General features: G+C 38.9%; 2 long non-coding RNA genes across 7 annotated transcripts in view; one reads left to right on the top strand and one right to left on the bottom strand.

Annotated features, from left to right (window-relative positions):
* Positions 1–1447: 1447 nt before the first annotated feature.
* On the bottom strand, positions 1448–16761 carry LOC135297056 (uncharacterized). 6 transcript variants are annotated; one of them, XR_010359075.1, is made up of 5 exons: positions 15359–16682; positions 11152–11529; positions 8966–9032; positions 8059–8179; positions 1448–3997 (listed from the first exon to the last, which is right to left on the bottom strand). It is a non-coding gene; the product is annotated as an uncharacterized LOC135297056 (long non-coding RNA). The 6 variants fall into 6 exon arrangements; XR_010359074.1 differs by having other exon boundaries at positions 8059–9032; positions 10936–11529; positions 15359–16761; XR_010359073.1 differs by having other exon boundaries at positions 1448–8179; positions 15359–16678.
* Positions 15818–24231, top strand: part of LOC135297057 (uncharacterized) — a 71912-nt gene continuing 63498 nt past the window's right edge. Inside the window, exon 1 of the long non-coding RNA XR_010359077.1 lies at positions 15818–16167. This is a non-coding gene — a long non-coding RNA (uncharacterized LOC135297057). The remainder of the gene's footprint in view (positions 16168–24231) is intronic.

Here is a 24231-nt window from a genome sequence, read left to right as displayed (position 1 = left end):
AAAATCCATCTGAGAAGAGACATCAGAGTTATGGGGGTAACCCTGGTCAGGGTCCTGTCTGTGGCCCCAGTCCAGGGATTGCCCTGGTTTACTGGGCTATTTGGACACTGTTTGCCACCCCTTGCTATGAACAACACCTTGGATCTCAGAGGGAGCAGGTGTGTGTTTTACAGCTCTACACAATAATACTTTGATGGGTTGCTGAAAGTGTTTGCAAAATTATATATTCTTAACACTTTGCAATTTTTGACAGAGCTAACTTTAAAACAAGTACAGCTACACCCCAGCATTATAGAAAGGAAAAAGCTATTTCTATGTCAACTCTAATCAGAAGCTGAAAATACCTTTTCCATCCTTGAGATCCCAGTGATGCCCCTTTTGATAATGAAGCCTGCTTGTATTTGTTAGTCAGTGATGGATTCTAAGACAGATACACTCTCTGTTTTTATGCATCAAATATAATAATCACATTGTTTTTTTCCAAAATACAAAATACCAGTATTGATGCTCAAATAATCCAAATTTTTACTGGAGACCTGAAGCGGAACCTATCAGAAAAGAGTTATGTCCAGAGCACAGCAAATTTTTGTATGGATCTCTGTCTGTTCCATGGAAAAAAACTATAGCAGGGAGCCTCAAGAAAAAAAAATCTAGTGTTCCCTTGGCCACAATTTATATCTTTTCTCAAAAAAAAAAAAAGGGGGGGGCAGGAAAAGTAGTGATGCATGTCTGATATTGATGGAAAGCAAGTATGTACCTCATCCATTGAAAACATTGATCAAGGCCACTTTGCTCTTTTTTAATGATGGCCCCATAAATCTGCCAGTATCAATGAAAGTCACTGTTATCTGCTGAGGTTCTAAATGGCTCTGCGAAGGAAGGTAAGCCATAGCTAATGGTTCTTTGCATCCAAGAGCTAGATTGTCATACTCCCCCCTTTCAAAACTCTTCTGCTTCTTGTTTAGTTTTTGTTTGCTTCTTTGGCTGTGTATTTCGGTAAACTGCACATGAAGAAAACCAGGACATGCTAAAAAAGAGAAAGAAATTCCACATACAGCAATTTTTAATGAAGTAGGTTTATTTTGAAAAGCTCTTCTCTCAGTGGGTTTCAGTCAAGAAGGATGACAATCCAACAGCATGGGCATTTTTCTGACAATACAGGCTATAGAATGTGGCAAACAAATTTGAATAAAAAAGACCTGGAAAAGTGATATTCCTGTTGCATAGCAATGTATAGTCTGTGGTTCAATACCAAATCAGATATAGAATTAGTTTAGTAAATCAAGGCATTTGATTTGTCTGTTTAAAAATGCCAGACAATATATATGGATTCCAAGAAGATCTCAAGGAATGAAGAAGGATGTGGGATCAGGCTCATCCTAGCTCACAAACTGTTTAAATATATGAACTTGATTTGTACTGTTGGCCAGGAGAACAGTTCCACAGCTCTCACTATGTCAAGGACTCCTCAGTGACAGCAGGGTATCTTTCCTGGGACTCCCAGTGATTACCAAACAGAGTTTACCATTTCAGTATTTTGTGCTACATATGTTCAGGATTGAAGTATATCCTCAGTGGAGGACTTCACCTCACACAATGGAAAGCAATAAATAACCCTTCTCTGAAGAGATGCTGAGAACATTTTGAAAAGGAAGTTTGCTTATTTTTTTGCATCAAGAGTATCAAAGAGATTCTCTAGACAGATCTGACGATATCTTAGTTATGTTTGCAATGAAATCCCTCCTTAGCCTTGCCCCAACACACATTCTTGTGTAATATGTATGTGAATCTCAGAAACAGATGGAGTATGCCTTACCCAGAATCTAATCCTAGTGAGGTAGAGAGGCCAGATGGTCTCACTTTCCAAATGAAAACTTTCAGAGAATCTTTAAACTATGCAAAGGTTTTATTAACATTGATGGCTGGATATAGTGTAATACACAGAGAAGATTAATTAGAAACCCTAATTAAATATAACAGTGTAAAAGAACCAGAGCACTATTTGGCATCAAACAGCCTTTTAAGATTCTTGCTGGAACCTAGAGTCCTCAGCATGGCTGAACTGCAAAGAGAACAACAGAAAAGCAGAAACTATGAGATTTACTAAAAGGTGCCAAACTCAATTCTACATGCAATCATTTCCTGTATTTTTTTTACAGAATCATAAGAGGGCTGAAAGGAACCTTTAGAGGTCATCTAGTTCAACCCCCTACCCCAAGGCAAGATCAGCTATACCTAAATCATTCCTGACAGATGTTTGTCTAACCTGTTCTTATAAAGCTCCAATCACAGAGATTCCAAAACATCCCTAGGCAATCTATTCTGGTGTTTAACTATCCTTGTTGTTTGTAAGTTTTTCTTAATGCTTAACTCTGAATAAACGCTGCTGCTCTCTAATCTTGCAATTTTTTTGTTTTATAGGCCAAGGACATGGAGAAAAGTTTATTTTTTTTTTCCTAACCAGCTGCCTTTTACAAATGGAAAGATAACTCCTATGTATCTCTGCAATTAAAAAAAAATTTAGACCAAAGAACCTCTGTTCTTTCATTTTGTTGCCATTTAGACTTCTGACCCTTTGGTTTCCCTTTGTTAGGACTACATCTTTCTCAAACATGGCATTGGAAATTGAAGATTGCAGCTGCACCCTTAACACCTGCATAATGAAAGGCCTGTTATCACATGTGTTAAGGACAGCATTTCTTGTTTTGTGCTAAATTCACATTTTTTTCTACACAGCTCATTTTCAGCTTGCTTTTAATAAAAGTTGACTTACTATATGGAAGAAGGGATTTCTTTGCTGTTTTTTTACTGCAGAAAATTGCAGAAAAAGAATATTTATTCACATGAAGATGTGATCATGTCCCCCAAGCAAATGAGGTGAAAGAGTCAGTTTTCTTCAGCCTGTTAGAGGAATGCACATCTGGAAGGAATATTTTAATTCTCAAACATATGGAGTGGGGAGCTTGAGGATACAAGCGTCACACATCACTTCTCCCTTTAAATTCTGTGCTCGTATCACTGGTGCACAGCAGGAATTCTTGCAGATCGTGGACAGTAACCAAGGAAGTGTTGCCATGTTTTTACAACATCCTGACCTCTAGGCTGTTACTTAGTTGATTAGTTGGCAATACAACCCTACAAGGTTTTACCATCTTACTGAAACCACTTTGGATCTTAGAGGTGAACAGCATACTTAGGAAAAGCAACTGCAGGTGGCCAGTGGCACAGAGAAGGACTTCCAGGAGCCTCCTCTTCAACCCATGCATCGTGTGTGCTCCCATTCCAGCTCCCTTGGAAAATGCTGTAGTGAAGTGTTGTAGAGAAGCACAGGAAGAGGCATCTGGACCCCAACTGTTGTGAAGGTTTGCTGAGACAAAGGCACACATGCTTATGGCTCATGGAAAGGGGAACAGATGTGCAGATTCAAGGAATTTTTTTCCCCCAAATGCTGCAGTCACAGCTAAAGAAGTAGTGAAAATAAGTGCAGTTGTGAGAGCAGCAGTGATGGCAAGGACTAATGCTGAGAGGGTGCAGAGAGGGAGAGGAAAGGACAGCTTATCACAGAAACAAGGATAAGGAGGAGGGCATTAATTATGGACTGCCTTGAGTAGTGACAGAACCCAAACTGCCTCCCCTAACAAGTTTCCTCTTTTGTAGTTTCCAAGCATCAGCTGCATACCACCCATTCCCACTACCAGTGTGCAGCACATATGGCTGCCTTGCAAGAATCACACAAATCATCCGGTAAGTTCATTTTTATTAGTAGCTTCTGTTTAATTAAGGGATGCATCATGCTTCATCAATCAGCTTCTGTGCATGCGAGTTGGTCTCAGTCACTCTGCTGATGCAAACTCCAAGTTCTTGTGCTGTAGGCAAGAGGCTGGTTAGCCAGAATTTGAGCAGCCAGGGGCAGAGCTCTATCCCTGACCATGAGAGGGAAGTTTCATACCACAGCTAAAGCAATGGGAGATCCACAGTGAGTTTCTGCTGTTTTGTACTGACAGATTGAAACACAAAGGTAATGGGAAGAAAAAAAATTAGAATTAAGACAGTGAAATGCATAATTACAGATTGAAAGCTTTGGTTTGTTTACAAATATGAAGCATTTTTAATTTTCTGTTTCTTAACAAACCAGGTAAATCAGTTTCTGGAGTCACCACTGATTTGCACTGGTGCATTTTAGCACTGTAGAAGAAATTCCTGAAGATGAACAAACAGGCAGGTGTGGCCAAGAAAGCACAGTGCAGTGCAGTGCCAAACAGAGATGGCATGGACAGAGTATGGCTTTGCTCCCCAGATTAGCCACATGAACCTACACTAGAGTATATGTACGTAAAAGTGCTGGGTCCAACTAGCCTGGGGTTGACTTCCTGGAGCTGCACAGTGGGATGTGTGTGTAATTACAGATAATCACATTCTGCAGTCACTCAGTTAATGCAAAAAGGGCCAGGCCATTAATGGCTCTGGGATAATGCTTATAGCAGCCATGCAATGAATTATTTTTTATTTGCTTAATAACATTAATGGTGTAATTGGTCAGATTACAGTTCAGCTTTTTCATTGCAACCTCTTTCATGGCCTCAGGTACACTTACCCGGGATTTCTCCTGTGCAGGAAAGATTAATTCTGATGAATAATACAAAACTCCATCATAGTTTTGCTGCTTGAAAGATTCATTAAGAAGTGGAACCTAGCAAAACCTTACAAATCACTTATAGCCAAAATCAAATTTGGTTTCAGTCTTCTGATGTGAAAGCCTGTGGATTAACCCATCAGGTTACCGAACCCTCAAATGCATCCTTTCAATAACCTGTTTAGTGAATGTAAGTAACACTATGACATACATGTAAGATACTTAATCTCAAAATACACGGGTCATCATTTTCCTCTGCAATTTTCATGGTAGCTTATTCTTTACATATTTTATTATTGTTTTTATGATAGCTAGTAAAAGTCCTCAGATGCTCTATGGATTGCTAGTGAAATAGTGTATGTACAGTATATATGTTTTTTAATAGTGCAATTAAGGTTGATCACAGTTCTACTATATTATTATATACATCTCTGCAATTAGCATATTGTGTCTACAAAAGGTTTATGCGATTTTTTACACCTGCAATGCCTCACTACACACCTCTGTAAGTAGATTTTCCAGTGGCTATGAATTTTAGGCTGTTCCTAGCTGCCTGATAAAAGCAAACCTGTGTGAAATGTACTATTTTACCTCATAATATTCCATGCCCTGAAGCTCAAGTGAAAGTGCTTTTAAAGCTATATTAAAAATAAAAGAAAAATATCAATAAGCACACTATTATTTCATCATTTGTAAGTTACAAAACTGGGACCATTCAACAATCTTTAGGAATAACTTGGCAATACACAGACTTGACCTGAGCATATTTCCCAAACGTGTGATTACAAGGGACCCTTCACAAAAACTTGCCACAGTCAAAAGCGAAGATACACTTTCCACATTAGTTCACTTCCTTAAATTTCCTAACCTGTGAGGTGGAGGATAAGCAGAGAAATAAAGTTACAGGCTGGGGAAGACAGCCCAAAAATACTTCATGTAAGTTCCTTCCATCTGCTTGATTCACTTATCACAGTGGGCCTGGGAAAGCAACCAGGGGATTTATAAGCAATCCTGCCCAAGTGCAGTCAGGTTGCTTAAAAGTAGCTGAAGTTTCAATGGCATTAAAAGACTTTCACAAAGTGTTCTGACCTTGCAGAAATTTTTGGAAGTTTTGGGAGTGGATCGGTACTGTGGGAAATGTACAGAACAAAACTTTCAGGAAGATTTTTTTTTTTCTCCTTACACCTTTCCTACACGTTTCTCCTTGAATCCCCTATTAGTCACTTTACTGACTTTGTTACAAATGCATGCTCAGAAGAAAACTAAAGCGCTCAGAGGGCCCCCCCAAAATATGTGTGAATTTTGATTTTGACCAAGTACTGTACCTGAAATGCATCTGTCCCTTATCAACAAACAGATCATTAGGTAAATCCAGCAAAGGAATCATTCACACCTACATGATGTCAGTGCACATTAAGGACTTTGCTTTCATGTAGTTTTTAATTATTAGGCCTTTCTGCTCAAACATGACTAATCTAATCCAGGGAAAAGAGGAAACCTCTGGCATCAAATCTATGTTCACAAATGACTGACTGATGCATTTTGCCAGGGAATCATGCTCGACATGTAGGGATGCAGAACAAGTCCCTGTAATCTATGACTTACTAGCTGTTTCTAAGTGATTCTGGCTGTGTCAATAGATTTGTTCACAGCTCTAATTGTGTTAATGAATTGAACATAATTAAACTTACAGCATGTCACAAGCTTCCTCTGGCAACTCTAGTAGGTTTCTTAAGCACCAGTTCATCATCAACCATACTGCAACTGAATAGGTAACTACAGAACCAGCCAGCACGGCTTAATAACAAAACAGGAAATAAATATAAGACCAGACCTTAATATCACTATTCATCCAATTTACTGCATGAGAGGCAAGGAACTTGGATTGTAAGGGTAGAATTACCTAGTTTGAGTTTTTGGGTTTTTTTGGGGTACCTCTTGAGAAGCACCCAGCTCAAGCTGTACAACTATTAATAAAAAGTACTTTCATAAAGGAATCTATCTTTTGGCTTATGCAGAAACCTGGAGTTGAATCCAGTTATGGTGACTGGCATACATAATTTTTGTAACATTCCACAAAGCAAAACTCATCTGAATTCTGAATTTTTTTTCTTAAAATCCAACTTTCCCATGGTTTGCAAAATTGATGATGATTATGTAAAATGTCCTTCCTTCAAAATAGAACAAGGTGCAGCAATTTAGCTGGGATGATAAATAACTTATTGCTCATGTACACACAGGTAAGAGTAACAAATCCTGTTGTCGGCCTCCACTGAGGTTTTGGGAGTCATCCTCTTTGGCTACTGTACTTCTAAGTATTTAAAGAATCGTAATGATTCCTGCATTTTCCAAGCTATTTTGTTTTGATCTGTCTTGGGTATTAGCCCTTTAGTCAAACCTCAGACAATAAAAATATCTTATATTTTTCATCCTAGAACTTGTATTTCCTCCTTGCTGCCTGTAAAAATATTTACAATCAATAATCAGGCAATGTTAACAAAAAGCAAAATATTATTAATCCTTTTCTAAGTTATGTCATCACTAAAAATCTATCTTTAAACTTGTATCTTATTCTCATGTTTTTCTTTATGTGAACACAGCTGTCTTAGCATGTAGAGAATTTAATTTCATTTAAAATGTAAGCAAGAAGCAGTGACTATTCACAATTTACTGGTAATATTCTCATTGTTGAAGGTGCTATATGGGATCTATAATCCTAGTAGACAAAAAAAAAGAGCATATATGTGTTATTTTTAAACAATAGGCCCTTTCTATGAAAGAATTGATTCTGGTTCAGTATTTTATAATAAGACAGAGTGTTGCAGGAATTACTGATGGTGCAGAACATTATCAGGTGCACACAGCATGATGCCTGCACTGTTTTCACAATGTAATTTTTGAAGAAACTCCAGCAAACTAAACCCTTTTGATGCAGCACTAGATAACAATATGGAACAAATAAAATGATCTAGGAGAAATGTTGCCTCTAGCACAAATGACTGAATCTCATTAATATCCATGCAGTTATCTGCAGACCACAAAAAATACATGTCTATGCATTAGCTAGCACAGATACCTCTATGCAGTACTGCCTTTAAGTTGTGTAGACATACACAGGGCAGGGTATTTTCTGATTAAATTAATCTATATCAGGTTCTTAAGGTTATGTTTTTCTTTCTTGTGCATTTGTATCTAACCTGAGGGTGAGCCTTATTTTCAGCATCTGTCTTAATATAAATGTTGTGGTCATCCTCAGCACAAAGAATTTCTGCTTTAAATATTTTCTTTATTACACTGTGCTTTGCAGACCAAATAGTAGCAAACTTCCAGTGCAACTTAGCTTTTTTTCCAGGACTGGGAGAAGGCTGGCTAACATTTTAAGTAGATAAGCACAACACAATCAAACTTGTAGGATACACACGTACCGTGTATGTGTCAGAGACGTTTGTGTGATAAATTACACAGACCATGTGGTAAATTGCAGTTTGTGCTTTTGACTGCTTCATCTACCCTCTGCTTACTAATCCATCTCCACTGGGACCAGTTCTATAATTTAAAAGATCTGATCAACATCAAATAGCTCCCTTAAAAAAAACCACAAAACAACTTGCCACTATACATAAAGCAGGTTTATCTAACCATAGTAAATGCTGGATATGTCAGCAACCTTCAGCTAACATATTTCATGTCATTTTAAAGGGCCATAAATGGCAAAAAACAGTGGAACAATACAAGAAAAGGCCTTCCCATAGCTCTTAACAGGGATCTTACTAGAAAAATCTGTATGGTGGGACTGAGAGGAGAGGTAAGGCTTGCAGCATAATCCAAAAATTGTACCTTGTACTAAAAAAGAAAATCCAAAGCCTAAACAAAAAAGAATGATAACAAAAACAGAAAAAAGGGAGAAAACCCCCTTCCCTACTCACCAGAACAGTTCTATGAACTCTCCAAGCTCTAAACCAGAAATATAATCTGACATCTGATGCAATATTGAGACTAATACACTAATTCCATATGGTTAGATTAATCCATTAATAACTGCTAAAGATAATTGTGTAGGTACCTAAATTATCAGAATTTTTTTTATGAGAAGAAAAGAAGAAGAAAAGGCTTTATAACACTAAAAGTAATTCCTGTGGCTGATAATTAGCATTGTGTTTAAACTCTCATTCTTATGCTGCTACTTTCCCTTGAAAAAAGCAGAGCAATGTGCTCATCTTCATTGAACACGGTATTAGCACCTCGGAATTGCACCGCTCCAGAGCCCAGACTTAATTAAATAACAAGGTTAGGATCAGACAGTATATCAAGGTTATAAACTGGAGCACTAACCTTCTGGAGGGGAGATATTCTCAGCTTTCCAAAGGAAACAGGGGCTCGTGTCTATATTTGGAAGATCCTGAGAGAACAAAATTTAGCATCAGCATAAATTAAGTACAGAGAAGGTAATTTAGGTACAGTTAGTCTCTTTCTGCCTGTGCCTTGGTTCAGGACTGGAGTTCCTGTGCTGCCACAGATAATAACAGCATCAAAAAGGAAAGCAGGCTGATTTCCAGAAGATTTGGGTCAGGTCCTGAACACCACAGGTTCCTTAGGAAGTAACTTCACCTGAGCTTCAGCTTCTGCTCAGAGTCCTTTCTGCCTTCTCTCTGCTCAGCACTAGGTTTCATTTAGTTCTGTGGAGCTGACAGCATCTGGCTCCAGAGACCAAGGACTTCTCTTAGATGTACTGTAAATACTCCAAAAATGTGCATCTCCACAAGTAAGAAGGTGAATGTAGGCCAACACCAGATCGGAAGGGAGAACTGTCGTTTCTGAAAAATGTCTATACCAGCAGCACATTGCCTTTTAGGGCAGTGAGGTCTGTTCATAGAGGAAGGTGCTGCATTGAACAGGCAGAGGCTTTCTGTGCATGGAAGGACTCAGAGGATTAGACTGTAAGTACTTAACTGTAAGAGGGGAGATTGTCTGGAGTACTAACCCTGGTTGTCTGATAAGAGCCAGGAAATACTACAAATCAGACAAGTAATCAATAGCATTCAGATTTCAAAGAGAACAAAATAGAATAAAAATCTCAGACTCATTTAATTGTCTTTCTGGAAAGTTTCACTCTGTTCCAAATTATGAAATAGCTTGTTACGATTTGATAAAAAATATTCTTTGACTGTACGGTTTGATAAAAAATATTCTTTGACTGTGACTATTTTTCTAAATAGAAGATAAAACACCATTATTAAATTTTAATGCAAACTGCTGTGCATGAAGTAACTCATTATGAAAGAACTATTATATTTGCAAAGTCAATATTTGAAAGGTTAGTAGCACGTCACTGAAACAAAGGTTGAAAGGTCTGAAGATACGAAGTGAAAGCTTGGCCTGAACAACAAGTTAGGCAGTATGAGCTAACGGTTTGGAATGGTCTTTAGGGTGGATAAACCAGAAGGAATAAAGATTTATAGAAAAGTACAGTAAAGTGCAGCAAGGACTACTGGAATGAAAATAAGAAATGGAAAATTGAGACTGGGCACATCAGAAAAAAACTTATTGGAAAAATCTGTTACATAGCCAAACAACCTCCCAAGAGATAGGATGGAATTGCTGAAATTCTCTGAAATGGCTAAAATTAATCTTCATACAGTAGAATAGACCACGGCGGCAAGAGCAATGTCAGAATTGGTGCTGAGGAATGGGTGTCAACCTATGGTCACCTGCTTACATCCCTTCATTGCACTATCGTGACACTGCAGTGAAAGCCCAAAATGTAGGTGGGAGGAACAGAACAAGAAGATGAAAGAAATAAATCCAAATTTATGTAGTTTTTGTGCCTGTATACGTATCAAAAAATCCCAAAAACCCAAAACCCAAAATTGAAATTCCTTCACAATCCTCTGAACAATATGTGAATTATACAAAATGTGGCCCCTGACCAGCCCATAGGGGCAGAAATTCCACAAATAACTGCTTTTAGTTCCACATCAGTAAGTTTCCAGGCTGAAGCTGGGTCTCTGTCTAGCAAACCAAATTTTATGACATTCAGGTCAATTTTTCCTTTCCTGAAAGGGCTCATATTCTTTATGTGCACTCAGGCTGAGGTAACTGCCTCATGTCATGTTTTGTTGGGAAAACATTCTTGTCAATGTAGGATTATTTTATAACCAAACTTTAGAAAATACCTTTTCAATGCATACATATAGTAAGTTTACTTTATGACCAAAATTTTTTCCCTTCTGCTAGCAATTGCTCATTCCAATTTACTCATTCAAGTTCTGCCACTAAAAACCATATGCAAATAAATGGGATACCTGTGGATACCTCAGCTAATAGTGCTGCTAGCCCTTCATAGCAGTGTCACTTTTTAAGACTAGGTGTTTGGGCTCAGGCACACAGAATAGCTGCTAAGAAAGAACTCAACTGGACGCAGAGGTTGCAGTTATTGGGGAGCTGATTGAAAGAACTGAAACTGTTTTGGGTCTGGCACAGAAGGAAGAGCTGAAGATATGAAGGAGGAGGGATAATACCATAAGGGATGACTTTTCAGCTCTGTAGTGGCTTCATGAGGGATCACGTGCAGGAGCATTTTATTACTTTCGCAAATAGGGAAATTCTTTCTTTGGGTTGAGAACTGTGGGTTCCATCAGCAGAATCTAATACTAAGGACATGTTCCCGAGGCTCATGCTCACATATCTACACACACAGCTGTGGAAGCTGCTGAGCCCAGTTCAAGAAGCCTTATAGGTAAAATGCAGAAGTGGCAGAACTGCAGTTTGCCATTTTGACTGCTTAAAAAAGAAGTCACCAGCATTGTTGAGAAGTCACCAGCATTGTTTATTGAAGAAGAGTCACCAGCATTGTTCTTCAGTCAGCAGAACAACCCCATTCAAACAACAGCTTAGAACTGGAAAAAAAAAAAGATAAAAAATAGGTCAAAGGGACTGACAGTACTGCCATCCAAGGTGTTTCTTTGATTTCTGCTTCTCCTGTGGAGACAGACAAATGTGACTTTGAATGGGTATGGAGCTAGAAAACATAGGCATCTGATGACTGGCTATTTTCATATCTGCCAACAGGATTTTAATACTGAATTTTTATTTAATACCCCTTTCTTAGTAACTGGATCCCTAATACCACTAGAATTTTGATATCAGGGTACTATACGATCTCATATAATGATTGAATCAGTCTGAAGTTAGCTATAATTTCTGATTATAGCTCCTTGTGTGCCCTGATATTATAATCTGTGGACAGCTGTATAGTTATATTTAATATATTTCATATTTCATATTTCCAAGGTTTGTAAAAGTATTGTATGGTCTTTCTTTGGTTGAAAAAAGAATCAAACACCGATATATAAGTCAAGCAAGTTGCCATATAAGGAAAAACTAGTAATTATTATTATTATTTTAAGAATTGTATTTAATTAGTTTGAAAATATACACATTTATGGCAAAATCACCATGTTTCTTTTCAAACAGTAATGCTTGATCTATTATTGACTACATTATTATTAGACTGGAACTAACAGCATCTCATCACTTTTGGGGAATTGTATGACTGGTGTTATTCTGTTGCACTTTGAGAATAGAAACACTCCCAACTTGTTTGCACCAAAGTATATTTATCCTTTTTACTGCTGTTCAGGAAGGATCTCTTTATAGAGACTGGTGATTATCCTTCAGCTTAAAAATTATTATCCCTTACTTTTATGGAACATAACGCACATCCAAAATGAACCTGACACCTCTCTGCTCTTGAATGATCTTTCTCAATTATTTTAAGAATGAAGTATACCACTAGAAAAATTATAAATTATAGAATTCTCCCACTCCCAGGTTTACTTTGATTCTGTGCAAATTTGCCAGAATGAAAAGATTACATCTTTAGCAATCAGGTGAAAAAAAAGTACATTGAGGTTTTTTAAATTAAAATATTTCTTTTGACGAAGGGATTAGCCTAAGTTTGCACACTCAGTGTAATTAGTGCATATGGTCCAGCTGTGAAGAAATAGCTGAGGACTTCTAACTTATTATTAATTAGGCTCATTAAAATGCAAGTAAGAGAACGATGCCTAGATAAACAATACCTTATGTCATAAAGTCATTACTTGACAAGAGCTAGTCTTGCTAACAGAAGTCATTACTGATATTTTAAAGGAGCTTTTTTTTTTAGACTCCATGGGTGCCAGTTAACTACTTTTGACTGACATCAAGGACAGACATGCAAAGCTGTAAGGAGCCAGCCGTACAGCACAGCAATTCTTTTCACATCATTTCAAAATATGTCTGGCTGAGGTCAAAGGTTGACAACCAAATGACAGGCCTTCTTCATTTGCTGTGGTGTCACAGCAGGAGTGTGTCAGAGAAATTTTCCTGGGCCCCTCTGTGAATTTTTACATGTTCACATTTCTTTCCTTGTCTTGTAAGTGGGACAGGATTGGCAGATTTATGATTAACACCTCAGAAGAAGCGTAGACACCATCCCAGGTTGGGAGCTCATGGTAACTGCAGCTAATAATCAAAAGGTTCTCCTTCCACATTAGCAAAGTACAAGAGACCAGGCTTTTATTTGTGTTAATTTGTGTTAGAAAAGGGATGTGAGATTAGCAAGGGCTTTAGCTGTGTACATTGGTAGGACTTGCTGCATTTCTCACTATCAGCACACCTCCCAGTGATATTGGTGTAATGAGAATTGTCCTCCAGACAAAGACAAAAAGAAGATCTATGCATTAAATACCAACAAAGCAGACACCAAACTGATTTCACCATTTTATCAATGTTTCCCTTTCTTTAAAGTCCATACATGCTAACTTACAAATAGCTCCTCTGAAACAGCCTTGGCTGAAAATGCATCAAAAGCTGCTATTGACGGGTGCTGAAATGAGGGCCTGCCTTTAACACAGGGTCAATTGATAAGTGACTGACCCAGACTTTTGAGTGACATGAAGAGCTGTCAGACAAGCTGCATCGTTCTAAGTGGTGAGCAAACACTGAAGAGATCTGAACCACTGCTGTGTTGGTAAAATAACTTGTGATAGAAGAGGTGAGAACCAGACTGCAATACTGTAAGAAATCAAGGAAGATAATTTTACTTGGATCTGGACAAGACTGACATAATAGAGACTTGCTATTATCTGTTTACCAGCCCTGTAAAATGTTCTGTCTGAGGAATAAGTAAAAAAATTATATCTGAGAACCACTGTAGATGCACTCTTGGCAAGAGTTATCCTGATGCACTCTTGGCAAGAGTTATCCTGTACTTCAAAAGCAAAACCTGCTTTGCTCTAACCACAGGAAAGTCCGATGAACATGAAAATATCTTGTCCCAGTCTGATTTGTTTTCACTTCAGAGTAAAGTGAAGACAACAAAATCTAGACAAGGCCGTCTTGGCTCATTCTGCCTCTGTTTACTTTTTAAGCATAGGTGGAAAAAAGTGATAGGACAGAACAGATAACAAAGTAAATATGCTTGAAGATGAAAGCGAAGAATTAGTTAAAGCTGAAGATATCACCAAAACCTGGCAATTAGTGCAAAGCAAGTGAAATTATACTCAAACCACATAATACATTCTTATGTTTAAATTCTAAACATATGAGGAAAAATCTTAGTCTGATAAAATGTAATTCAGTATCTTCTCTCCACTCTAACCTTATTTCCATTATATTTCCATTTCCTACAGAGTACAGGTAAGACTGACATATGAACAAAATGGAAAAAGCACTTTCATCCTCAAGAACCTAGAAAAATGCCACAAACCTGCCAGCTCCTGAAATGTACCCTGTTTTTCAAGCTGGTCCATTGTATGGCCAGACGCTTCCACTATGTCTTGGACAATGTGAGCACGCAACCTGATAGCACATAAGATGTGCCTGCTATAAAGTCTGTGGTCTTATAGGTGTCTATAGTTTACAGCCTGTATGCTGACAAAGCACAGGCAGTTGCTCATGAAATTATTATCTAATGGGTGCACCCTAGCACACATTAGACCACGTGGAGAATACTCTTTCTTGTCTTGGTGGCCCTCAGCTCAAGACCCCATGACCTGTAGACCAGCCTTGGGTAGAAAACCTAGACTGTTGCTATGTACATGAAACAGAAAAGAAAAATATCTGTGAAGAAACTCAATCTTTCCATATGGCCAAGAGGAAGTGCAGCTTCACAGGTTGCTCACCAACCACCTAGCCTGAAGATGCTGTGAGTGATCAAATCTGTTCTCGTAGCTGGGACATTTTGTTTGGGGTTTTTTTTTTTTGGTTTTTTTTTTTTTTTTCATAGCTAATCCTTTTAATTTCATGAAGAGTTTAATGTGAGCATTTGATAGCTAACTCAGACTGCACTGATTAGTTTTGGTGTAAGTCTGTAATAGAGTCCAGTTGTGACAATACAAATTTTTTAGAAAAAAAAAATTCTACAATATTCTCTCAAAAGAAATTGTTTACATACACAAGCTAATTCATAATCTTATCTGAGAAAATATGTGCATGAATAAAGTAAATCTCTTTTAAATTTTCTTTTTTAGAATGCCTTTTTTTCCTAAGTATATTAACTCTTTATCTAGGTAGTGCTATTCTGGAGTTGTCTTAAAGAGCTGTGTCAAAGATCCAAAGACTCTTTATCACTGGAGAATAATTAAGACAAAGAAACTACAGTAGAGTGTGAAAAGCCAGCTTCCCTGTATGCTTTAGAAATTGCATTCTATATAAACATAAATGCAGTAAATAATTGTTTACCTGAATGAACAGCAGTAAAACAGAAGAAGCAGTAACTGTCCTCAGAACAACAGGAGCTTGTGAGGCCGGAACTCCAGCATGTTCAGATATTTTCTCTGTACTGTGGGAAACACTTCAGCAAATACTTTGAAATGCATTCAGGAAGGTGAAGAGGAGATGAGAATTGCTGAGCAGCACCTGTGACAAGCTCTGACTGAGCAAACACTGAAATAATTAGGAACAGTCGCGCTGTGGCAAAGGCACGATGGGCGACCAGGCCAGCCTGGCCAGACATGGCCATTGCACAGCTCCTGCACGCTGCAGCACTGCTCGGCCGCACCCCGAGCTGGCTGCTGGCCTGGGCAGCTCAGTCACCCGCGTGTCCTCTCCGGTTATCTGCAGGGACACAGGCTGGACGTCTTGGCCCGGCGAGGAGGTGGTGGTGTGGGCTGAGGGGCCCAGGAGAACCAGACTCCCGTCAGGCCTCTGCCCAGGTCGCGGGGCCCTGGCAGCTGGCAGGAGATGCCTTGCCCTCCATTTCAATGCTGCGAGCATCCTCCGTGACCTTCTCTCTCCCTTCCCAGCACACACTGACACATCCAGCCTAAATTTGCGTCTCGCATCACCTCAGGATACTCATGGCTAATTTCATTATTTTGGAGAGAAAATGCAAATGAAGCCAGACAGCTGGTGCTTTCCTCATGGCGAGGAGTGATGGAGGGGCCTGAGGCCTACCTCATCAGAGGCTCTCATACCCGTCTGCTCAGACAGGCCCTGGCGGGAGGAGAGCAGAGAGGCTGCAGGAGCAGCGGGAACAGATGGCAGGGAAGGTAGGAAGATGGAGAAGCGAGAGGGGCCTGAGCCGTTCGGAGGAAGAGGCAGTGTCAGTTACATGTGGGCTGAGGCAGCCTCACAGGACAATTCGGCATCTTGTTTTTAATTTGGTGGGGATATGAAAGGTGGCCGCTGGTCAGGTGTTGCACAGTGGCCTTGGTTTCAGGGTATTTTAGGGTCTGCTTTAAACCAGCAAGGACCTCAGTTTGCTCCTAGCCCTGGCCGATTGACTGATAACTCCTCCTGAAAACACCATATCTAAACCCAGCAGGTTCATAGGTTGTCTTTTAAATCCCTTTTCAAGAGTAGACAAAGACTTAGAGAAAAAATATATTCCCCAATACACAAGAAGGAGAGATTTTAAATCAGTTCCTCCAATTATTCATGGAAGAAGGAAGGGAAAACAAAATCATGCCTGTAAAAAATCTGTCAGAACATTGTCTCATAAAGCACCTATACAAGAGGCCTGCAAGAGTAATGCAGCTCAGCACAGACTGCTCAGTGTTTCTCAGCAGTTCAGACCAACTTGTACCAACGCATTCCACAGAAATGTTCCCTGACACCTAAAAAAGTAACGACATCAGGGGCATCTTAGTTGGTAGGAGTTTTTATGTTGTATTATTATTATTATTATTATTATTATTAGTAGTAGTAGTAGTAGTAGTAATGAAGTTGTTTCTGGACACGTCTGAAATCTTTCATTTGACATACCTTCAGGCAAATAGCAAGTGTAGAATTTTTACTACATTAGTTGGAGAGGTATGTGCTTTCCAGGGAGCAGATCTCTCCCACTCTTTCTTTCCCTCTCTAGGTGGTAGAGGTAGATCTTTTAAGCAAAAGAATAAAAGAAAAAATGGATTTGAAGAGGTTAAGGTGAATGAGCAGCATTTTCAAGAATTAAAAGGAGATAGAAAAAGCAAGAAAATTAATTTCCTGAAGATACATAGCGCTGTCCTCTGAAACATTTTAACAAATTAATTCCCAAAACTTCACATGTATCCTATGTCATAAACCTCCCCAACTACAAACCTCCTCTACATCTGTCACAGAATTCTTTCAGATTCCTCTGTTTAATAATTACTCAGATCTGGCTAGAAACTGTAATAAAATACCAACTGATTATAAAAGCAAGTCACTGATTCATTAGGTGAGTAAGCAGAGGGTCACTATTATTACTGAAGCAGATTCACAGACTTCAGATAAGATGACTGATGCTCTCCTCACAGACCTAATAACTGGTGTCTGTCACCACAACTAAAAACACAAGATTCAAGAGACTTGGTTCCCAGTACTTTTAAGATACAGATCTGAAGTTAAACTGCTACTGTAAATCTTGTGGCCATCAGTTCAGAGATACCTGGGCAAACACAAGCTTTAGATCCCATTCTGTGCAGGATGCAAAGGGCTGTTGAGGGCTGTTGCTGTAGAACAACCCCCTTCTTCCCTCCCTGTTCCTGATCCCTCACTGACATCCGTACAAAGCCCGTCAGCTTTTCACCTACCTAATTTGTATTACTTGTCCGTCTCTCCCATGTGAATATTCTTGTGGGTTATGTGTATCCTCCACTCCTCCAAGTTTCTTCTTCTATCTCTTTCTACACAAGGTTATCCAACACCTTTCCAACCTTCCTTCCTTCTGGTCAACAATGTTGACAGGCACAAGGGCTCCTCCCCAGGACCCTGCCCACACTGTTTTTCTCTTAGTTGCTGTGTCCCATGAATGTAAAAGGCTTTTCCTATATTCCTCTCCAAACTTTCCACTATGCCCTTTCTTTTTTCATACAAGGCTGCAGCAAACCTTTCTCTTCTTCTCAGTCCCCATCTAAGTCTGCTGCCACCAGTTGTTCCATTCAGTTCTTCCCGTTAGTTCTCTCTGATTAACTCATAGCCCCTTTTCTCTTCTCCTGCCGTTTTTCTTCCTCTTACACTGCAGCATCCATGATGAAGGATCAGCTGAACAGCAGCTGTGTTTCCCTTCTTAACATCTCCCATTTGCGCATGTATTCTCCTCTCACCTCCCTTAATGTTGGGCTTGGGAGTTCTCTTTATCTTTGCCTACTTTTGCAGAAATTTAGATTGATTCTCAGTCACCACAGAACTTTTGTGTATGCCTTTCATATTTGCCAGTGGTTTGTCATACAGACCATTAGCCCAAACTTTGTCCTCATTATTGACGTATGACTTCAGACCCAGACTTCCTTGCTTTCTCCCATTTGCTTTTATCAGTTGTTCTAGTGCATATCTTCGGCATTATCTTCTACACAGCATAGATAGAAGACTGTGTCTAAGCCTTGGAAATATTTATTGCGTAACATCTCCATGATATAGATTTTCATGTCAGTCTATATAAAGATAACTTTTGGATGGTATCTGCTCACTTCATATTCTGATTATTGCAACATTATTTTCTCTGTTGTGTCAGATTCATCACTTATGCTCACTTCTAGAATCTCTCCACAAATTATCCATCATGTCCTGGTAAGTGGAAAGCTGATTCCCACATCTGATCAGTCTGAACTGCTGTCTTTCCTTACAAACCCATATTTCATTGTCTATATATTTCTCATTTGCAGCAAGAACAGAAACACAATGAATAGATTTTGGATGTATATATACCATAAGCTCTCCTATGTGTTAAAAATGCTTAGTTCTTCAGTCTGTATTTCCATTTTGCTTTGTTTGTATCCACATTTTGTCTCTGCTTCCTATGTTGAGACTGAGCTGCAAGAATTGGGAGAAGACTGTTTTAATCCATGCTTTCATGGATTAATGGATTCACAGTTCATAAGTAAAATCAGCTCATAGAAGCTATGCTAATGTAAAAATCAACACCAAAAGGTGAACTCAGAGAAATAAGCAATTTTGCTCATGCATCTGTTTGTTGATAGAAGAAAAGTGTGGAAAATGTCAGAATCAGCCTCATCTTATGGGTGGGTCACCCTGCACCACCCTGCTGACAAGTCCCTTGCATGAAATTGCTACAAGTCTGCCTGAGAAAAGGAGTAGGATTTTACATCTCAGAAAAAAGGGTCATCTTTGAGTCCCCCTTCCAGGAGCAATTATGAGTTTCAATTCCACAGTCACTAAAAAAAGAGGAAGAGTGACCAGCAAATAGTCTAAAGAATATATCTGGCAGGACTTAGTTATTTAATAGTTACTGACACATTTAAATCTTGCCAAACTGGAAGCAGTTTTGGGCAGAAACATCAACAGAGTGGTAAATACTGCGGGAGCTCTACTTGTAGACACAGGGGCATGTCAGCTCCAAGCAAAAATGAGCTGCATTAGCAATCTCTCTGCCAGCTCTCAGTGAGGCTGGGGCATAGCACAGCAAAGCCCTGTGCAAGAGGCATTAGCTGAGGACTAAAAGTTTTTAAATCTGATCTGCTCTACACTTCCAGCTGTGCAAATAACACCTGCACGGGACCATGCTGACAGATTTCCACTGCTTCTTGTTCTGGAGATAACAGACTTGCTGTGACTCTGCAGAGCCCTGAGTTGCAAGATGTAGCATAATATTGGACACTGAAGATTACAGCTCCCTAAGGAGTTGAGAAATTTATTTTTTTTTCCAACAAAGGACTGCATAGCTACAAAATATTTTCTCTTTAAATGCCCTTGTTCAGGAATAGGGTCAAAGTCACACTTGATAATCAACCAGGATTTTATTGATTGAGCAAAAAATTTATCTGTTAACATTCTTAAGATACATAAAAGCTTTTTTTTTTTTTTTTTGTCACAGGGACATTCTGTTTGGCCATCAGCATTTACAAAAACAGCAGCACAGACATGTCAAGTTCAACATGTTTTCATTCTGTGTTCCTGAGCTCAGCAGTTAGACCATTCATTAATTTCCCCTTCCCTCCATACACCGTCTGTGCACCTTATTTATATCCACCTGCTGCCAGTTGGACACCCTGAAGAGGCATACCTGCAGTGGCAGCAGCTTCATATTACTGCTGCTGGACCCCATGCTTTAGTGCCTTCTAGAATTCTTTCTGCCTAAACCCTGACTAGCTGGAATCCCACACTGGCTGCACAGCCAAATTGTGTGGCTTGCTTGAAATTTTCATCCAGCCCTGAGCTGGCTCCTCCAGTTTCTCCAGAACAGCACATCATTTTACCTTCTGATTTCACAGACCTATGTTTATGCCAGGAAACAAACTATCCGGGCAGAGTCTTAGATAAAGGGTGCTATCTGTGAAATAGAAAATGGCCCTTCTCTTGAATCACTGTTAACATTGGTTTCAAATAATTTTTCTTGCAGTCCCTCTCCTCCATGTCCACTCCATGCAACCTACAATTCATGACAAAGGCAGTGCTAAACCTGCTAGTTTACCATACAAAGAGCCTTTCACTTGAAAAGAGAAAGGAAAAGAGGAGCTGATACACAGATCAGCTCTTGTTCTGACTCCTTGAAGCTTCAGTACAAGCTACAGGCTCTGGAAAGGAAGCTCTCCTCCTTCAAGCAAAGCCAAGGTTCAGTTTCCTTGACAAAGCCCCAAAGGTAAAAGTCCAGCAACCTCACTGTTTTGGAGGAGGAGAACATGTCATAAAATTAGAAAAGGGAATGGGTTGATTGTGTATGTTCTGGTGTTTCTTAGCAGCAGCAGTCACTCCTACTTGAGCCTGGGCTCAACTCCAGTTGGCAAGAATTCTTGCTAGCAAATTCATGGACTTGAATATCACCCAAACCTTCAAAGATCAGGATAGCATAACAATTTCTAAACATAATTTATTTTGTCAATAAGCCCCACCTTCAGAGAAGACTCTGCAAACCCTATGTGCAGGAGAAATGCACAAATGGCAGTGTTTATTCATGTCAGCACTTTGGGATGCACAAGAAAGGAAATACCTCATACATCCATGGCCACAGCCCCTTGGGCAGAAACTAGAAGTAATGGATTTAATGCATCACGTATGACTACCCTCTTTGTCTTTGTTAGACTGTTGGGTATTCAGAGGAGGGTAAGGCTGTTCTCAGCCTTCCCAGTGGTATATGAAGAGTGGTGAAAGCACACCAGGAGAGTAAACACTGTGTTGTTGTAGCCACATGTGTGTTGTGAAGTCTAGCTCAAAGTTCTGGCCTTTACACACCAGGAAATTTTGCAGATGAAATCCCCTAGTCATTGAAGTAGAAGTAAAAAGCCCATTCTCTTAAATGAAATAAGTATTACTCCAGGCTCTGATATAGTAGTGTGCAATCAAAAGACTTCTTGAAATTGATGAAGTCCACAGATTAAATTGTATAGGTCACAGAAAAAAGATTTCTCATTAAAGGGCTCACAGTTATTAACACGACCAGAGTGTTACCTTCTATATAATAACTTAAATTTTGAAATTGAATTATGAAAGGGTAAAGCAGTACCACACAGTGGTATCTGTTGCAGGATATTTGTGAAAAACAGAGAAACATTCTTTAAATATTTAGCTATTAAACAGCAGGTATAAGAATAGGTTCTGATATTGCTTCCCAGCTAAAGAGAAGAAAATCTTCCCCATTTAGGCAAGAGTGTATAAACTGCAGGCACATAAAAGAAATCTAAATAGTAACCAATGCTATGTTGGTTCTGTGTTTTGTGACATTTGCATTTTTATTTAAGGCAGAAATTGAATATTAAGTTTTATTTTAATTATTCCTTTTGACCTGCTTTGTAAGGAGGGTGTGATACAGAGCAATGACTCATGCAGTGTGGTGTTGACTTACCTACACAAGATTCCTGTGTACTCCTCATCTACCTGTACAAGTAACCAGTGAAGGGAGCAGAGAATTCAGACTATTTGAACAGTTTCCTTCTTCTCTAACTGTGCACCATCTAAAAAAGAGTGAACTAACTTTAGCTATATGAGAAACCCCACAGAATTTGGTTGAACCACTTGTATGTTAATTACTGTCATGTTTTAATATCTGGTTGTAATGAGACATCAGTTATCACCCTTCCTCATAGACGGGGCTCAAGGAAAGGAAAATTCAATGGAAGACAAGCATCTTAATTTACAAGACAATTAGCTGGTTTTCACCTAAACCAACTAAGAATTCCCAGAGTTAGATGCAAACTTTGTGTATCAAGGCATACACACTGAATTAATCCACCTGTCCAGTGTCATAGTACATCAAGAGATGCTTTCCTACAGAGGAAAGAGGTTACTGACTCTGGACATAATTTTGTCTCCCCAGTCAGAGATCATTTTCACAGAGAAGCCAATGGTCTGCAGAGGGGAAAGGAGAACTTTGAGAACCTGGTGCTGCTTGAACTGATAATGGCATTGAAATGCTGAAAAAGAGAGAATGGATGGGTGACATCAGTCACAGGAGGTGAAATAGTGAGGTCACTTGAGTTAGATGGATCATGGAGAGTAGATTTGCACTTTGTCCTTTGTCCTCTCCAAGTTATTATTCAAATATAATTCCTCTGTACATTGTGTCACATTTATTAAGGTTTTAAAAGCGGTGCTTTTGAGCATTAGCTAGGAGAAATTATCCTGACCAATATGGACAGGTGTTTCCATAAGACATATTGTTATTTTAATCTCATGTAAATAGTGGCAATTGTGAATTATCCATTAGAGTGACTTTTTATTGTATTTTACACTTTATGCCAAATATATAGATGATTTAGTTAACAGCTTTGCTAACTGGACTAAGACTGTATCTTCAAAATATTAATTTTAGAATATTAAAAATTCTCCTTTAAGTAAGACTGTGCTTTCCCACTTTTGACAAAAACAGCCAGAAATAGACTGTTTCATGTCTGTACAGCTTAGTACGTGCTCAGATACTTTACAGTGGTTTCAGTTCAGTTTCCACTAAATTACTTTATCTCATGTTAAAATTTTGTCAGAACATACTATAAGAGACTATTTAGACACTGTAAGGATTCAGCATTACTTTCATAGAAGTAAATAACAAGACCTGAAAGCAAAAGACCACTAATTAATTTCTCAAATGTGCAGCACACAAATGCTGAAAAATAAAATAACGGAGAAGAATAGATAAGAGGAGATAAGGTGCATCTTACCATATATATCAAATCTTTCTTTGGAGATGAAGGATGATTCAATTGAAGGATTCAATAAAAGACTAAAATTAATATAAATTTTTAAAACCATTTAAAATACATCTAGAAATACAAGATTTCATCCAGAAACCCCTCAAGCATTGCTCTGTGTTCAGCAGATACAGCAACAAAACAATATTAATATCTATTTGAAATTAAATTTCTCTGAATTCCTTTCACCACAACTCTGGTCTCTAAAAATCTTCATTCTTTTTTGATCGCTGTACAGAAACTGTGATTTGATATCTCATTCATAGCCCAGCTGTGCAGGAACTCTGTTTAGTGCAAAGCCTTGCAAAAAGGAAAAAAAAAATATCTTATTTGACCATGAACTTTAGATGATCTAGTTAGCGTTACTGTCAAGCATCCCGCGGTCTTTTTGAAAAGCAGGACTTGTCCATGTTGCCCTCTGGCCAACTTCAGTGGGATTGAAGCACTAGCGAGAGCCATCAAACTGCCTGACAGCTTGTCACCAGTGAGACTCCATTAATTTACACACATTTTCCACTGTTTGGCATTTACCATGATAACTCTTTTCTTTCCAAGCAGCTCCTGTTTGCATTTAACACTCGGGTTAATTTTCATCAGAGTTTAAATTTAGCCATCAGTTATTTCAGGGGAGCTGTCAGCCAACATATGGAGGAAAAAAAATCCTTCTGAATTTATAATAAAGTGGAATCTGTTGAATGTGAAACAAAAAGCAACTGCAATATACTGCAAGGCCCCGATGGGGGGACCAGGGTCAGCAAAGAATAGCAGAGTGGATTAGTTGTTCTATTCACCAGAGTGGCACCTGAGCACCTCAGGAGCTTCTTGATATATCAAAAAATGATGGAAAGACACAGTTCAATTTGTCCCCCTTTTATAAAGGATAATTAACCTGTCAGTCTTGCTACTTTAACAACTTCATTAAATTGGAGCAGAAATGGGTGCAGGGAGCCCCTGTCTTTTTCCAAAGTGAGCACAGGCGCTTGTTTAAATCATTGAATGACCACCTTCCAT

This window comes from Passer domesticus, chromosome 3 (genome assembly GCF_036417665.1).
Source record: "Passer domesticus isolate bPasDom1 chromosome 3, bPasDom1.hap1, whole genome shotgun sequence".
Taxonomy (NCBI): Eukaryota; Metazoa; Chordata; class Aves; order Passeriformes; family Passeridae; genus Passer; species Passer domesticus.
This window is presented reverse-complemented; position numbering and strand designations above follow the sequence as displayed.